This window comes from Austrofundulus limnaeus, unplaced genomic scaffold (assembly GCF_001266775.1).
Source record: "Austrofundulus limnaeus strain Quisiro unplaced genomic scaffold, Austrofundulus_limnaeus-1.0 Scaffold358, whole genome shotgun sequence".
Classification (NCBI taxonomy): Eukaryota; Metazoa; Chordata; class Actinopteri; order Cyprinodontiformes; family Rivulidae; genus Austrofundulus; species Austrofundulus limnaeus.
This window is the reverse complement of record NW_013952760.1, coordinates 580622-584792: the sequence shown is the minus strand read 5'-3', so window position 1 is coordinate 584792 and position 4171 is coordinate 580622. Positions and strand designations below refer to the sequence as shown.

The window sequence follows — 4171 nt, the reverse complement described above, 5'->3', positions numbered from 1 at the left end:
GTATAGCACCTTTCAAAACACAGTTACAAAGTGCTTTACATCATATAGTAAAATCAAAACACATAAAAACATAGCACAAAATAAAAATCATGCAAAAGTCAACAATTAAAAGCCATCTGATAATAATATGTTTTAAAAAGAGATTTAAAAGAGGACAATGAAGAAGTTTGTCTGATATAAAGTGGCAGTGCATTCCATAAAACAGGAGCCCCAACAGAAAAGGCTCTTTAACCCTCTGTCTGTAGTCTTATTCTGGGTACTAAGTAGTGACTGATCCGATGATCTCAGAGGTCACAGTGGTGTATATGGTGTGAGTAATTCTGAAATATAAGAAGGTGCAAGTCCATTCAGTGATTTAAAAACTATCAATGCAATCTTAAAATCAATCATAAAAACCACAGGTAACCAGTGTAAAGAAGCTTGAACAGTTGTGATATGATCAAACTTTTGGGACTGGAGGGGTTTAAGGATTTTATTATGCAGACCAGCAAACAGTGAATTGCAGTAATCAAGATGACAAAAACTAAAAGCATGAATGAATGACTCAGTATCTGCAAATGAGATAATTGATCTTAATTTGACAATATTTCTGATGTGATAAAAGCCACTACTATTAAAATGTTTAGTGAAGCTCAGATCCGAATCTAGAACCACCCCAAGGTTTCTGGCCTCATGAGAGCAATTAAAACCTGAAGAATTAAGACTTTGAATTATAGGGTCTATGAGTCTTAGGGCCCAAAACAAAGAGCTTCATTTTATTATTGTTTAACAATAAAAAAAAWTATCTGACATCCAGACCTTAACATCATTAAGACAAGAACTTATGATGTTTAGAGCAGACAGATCAGAAGCATCAATGGATAAATATATTTGGGCATCATCTGCATAAAGGTGGAAAGACACATTATATTTGCGAATGGTTTGACCAAGAGTTAACATGTTAATAGAAAATAGCAGTGGGCCAAGAATTGAACCTTGTGGAACGCCACAAGTAAGTTTTACCACTTCAGAAGAACTGTTACCAATTGATACACAGAATAACTTATCATTTAAATAAGATTTAAACCAGTTCAGATCAGTTCCACTCATACCCACAGAGTATTGCAGGCGATTAATTAGAGTACAGTGGTCCACTGTATCAAATGCAGCTGATAGGTCAAATAAAACTAGGATTGAACAACGACCAGCATCAGAGTTCTTTCTTATATCATTCACTACCCTTAGTAAAGCAGTTTCAGTACTATGGTGCCTACAGAAGCCAGACTGAAACTTCTCAAAGACAGAATTTTTATTTAAAAATGTGAATAATTGATTAAAAACGAAAAAGATTTTTGACATAAAAGGTAGTTTAGAAACAGGTCTATACTTGTTAAAATCATTAGTGTCCAGGTCAGGTTTATTTAATAAAGCTAAAACAGATGGAGTTTTAAATGCTGAAGGCACAACACCTAAACTTAAAGAATTGTTTAAAAGCCGTAAAAGATCAGTAGATAAAAAAGTAAAAATGTCATTAAAAAGTCTAATTGGTAAAACATTAAATAGAGAGGAGGATGGCTTCATGTCACTGACAATTCTTCGTAGATCAGAATGAGACAGAAGAACAAAAGAATTAAAAGTCAAACCAGTTTGTAAAACCTGTGTGTGACCAGAACCAGATGATACAATCTGCGCCCTCATATTCGAGACTTTGCTCAGAAAAAAGGAGCAGAAAAATTTACATCTTTCTATTGACGAGATTTCCATTGTAGAGGGTGGAGGACGAGTTAATGAGTTAGTATTAAAAAGCTGCTTTGGGTTGTGAGAATTGGCAGCAATCAGTGTTGAAAAATATGTAAACCTTTCTTCCTTTACTGTTCTATTGAAATCTGAACATAAATCTATTTCTCTGGTTCTGGTTCCACAGAGTCAGAGCAGTTCTGTTCCTGGTCAGACCACCTGACATGAAGGTGAGGATGGATTTAAACAAACATTTATCTGTCTGTTCCTGCAGGATGTGGAGGATTCAGTTTCATCTAAAACCCACTTGTGTACTGAGACCACCCACCCATGCATCACCTGGGCTCTATAAAAGACAGAGACACCTGGGCAGAAGCAGACAGGAGGAGACGTTTCTAACCTTCAACACCTATCTGTCTCACTGGGACCAACAGGTGAGCTCTGGTTTTTTATTCTCAGGTGTTTTAAATGAATCGTTAAAATATTTAAGTGTCTTTAATTGCTATAAAAACTATATTTGAATGAAATCAAGAAGAATCCCTTTATCCCTCCTGCAGAATTAAATTAGTTCCAGATTAAACTTAACCCTTGCTGTACCAAACGTGTGCATTCTGCTATTTTCCTATTTTTGATTCTAAGTCAGTTTAAAGACTATTTTTCATGAAACTTGACCAGGATTTGTTTTTTAAGATCATTTTTCAAATTTCATGACCCACTTTATACTAAGTCATTTAGAATAGGAGATTTGCACGGACTGTACACTCGTTAGCCCAATTTGGTCCCATTGACTCCCATTATAACCACATGTACTGTAATTCTGACATAATATAGTACTTGTTTCATAATAACCTAATAAATCGAAGCCTATACCTTAAAAATAATAGAAAAACAGGTTTTAGGTGGGATGACGCCCCGCAGAGCTGCCCAACCCTGGTCCTCAAGAGCCCCAATCCAGCATGTTTGACTTGTTTCCCTGCTATTCAACAGGTCTTCAGAAGATTGTTAATCACTCATTCATTCAAACCAGGTATGTCAAGTCAGAGAAACATCTAAACCTGCAGGAAAGGAGTCCTTGAGGACCAGGGTGGAGAATCACTGCTTTAACACATGCTATCTGATTTATTATTTATAAATAAATGGCAAAGAATCAACGACTTTGAGAAGCAATACTAAAAAACATAAAACTGAGTCAATATTATATTTTGAAAATGTTGCATTTAGCTCAGAGCAGTGGCGCCTGCAGAATTTTTTTTCAGGGGGGCCATTGGGGGGCCACTAAAAAACCAGGGGTGGCAGACCAAAACTAATATCTATAACAGAATTGTTATGATTATTACTGATTTTGTGACATTCAGAGACAAAAAACAAGAATCCAAACTATCTGCACTTCTGCAGCAGCCATATTCTAACTTGTCCTGTATCTTTACACATGGAGAACTATAAATTGTTTTTACATTCTTACATATTTCAGTGGCATCAGAAGTATTTGCAATGTTGGGGGAACCCACTGGTTGGGGATCTGGGGGTCCTCCCCCAGAAAATTTTGAAATAAGTAAATGCCATTTCCTGCATTCTGGAGTATATTAACAGGTTGTTAAACAGACCTTTGAGAAACAACAATCCATAGGAAAACACTTGATGRGACTATTCTATAAATCAGGTGGAATGAAATTGGAACGAAACAGCACTGAGTGAAGTAATATTTTATGGTAAATGTGGAGGTTCAAATTAATTAAACTTTAAATGTGATGGGGAAACTTCCCTTCAAAAATGACTGCTGTGATGGTTATCATTTTATTTAAAAATGTCCAAATATATAATTTAAAGACTTTTACAAGGAACAAGCTTTTTAAATTTTAAAGCCAATCACCTCTTCTATGAATGATAAAAGTTTTATTTGATTGTTGACATTACTTTTGTGAAGAAAACCTGTAATTATAAAAACCTAAAACTGGAAATTAAGACTAAAACAAGCAAAATTACAAATTACGTCTACGGTAGTGTTATCCCAAACTATTAAGTTATTTGCTTTTTTATGTCATATGATAAATATGATTTTGGTCTGTGAGAGAAAACTGGAGTACCTGGAGAAAACTCACTCCTGCACAGGGACAACATGTAAACACAGAACAGAAAGTTGATCTTGCAGTCTTCTTCCATAGAGGCAATATGTTGCTCTACCAACTGTTCCACTGTACTGTCTGATTTTATATTAATTATATAATTATTTAATTAATAACTGATTAAAATGTACCTATGAATAATACCTCCTGAGTGCATCCATCTTTGTTTTAGAACATTGGTTTTAGACTGGTTGTCCTCATTCAGAGGAGCTACATTTTAATTTTATTGATATTTTTTATTTTAAATAAAATATAAATTAATGTTTTTAACTTTTTGTAATGGAACTATTACTTTTATGTTTAAGCAAGTAATTCATGACATCCTTTAATGA

At 34.5% G+C, this 4171-nt stretch overlaps 1 protein-coding gene across 1 annotated transcript in view; it reads left to right on the top strand.

Moving 5' to 3' along the window:
• Positions 1–2069: 2069 nt before the first annotated feature.
• The window catches only part of LOC106528104 (aquaporin-1), a 16023-nt gene continuing 13921 nt past the window's right edge, over positions 2070–4171 (top strand). Inside the window, exon 1 of the mRNA XM_014023181.1 lies at positions 2070–2150. The gene's annotated coding sequence lies outside the window, so the exon portion shown is untranslated. The remainder of the gene's footprint in view (positions 2151–4171) is intronic.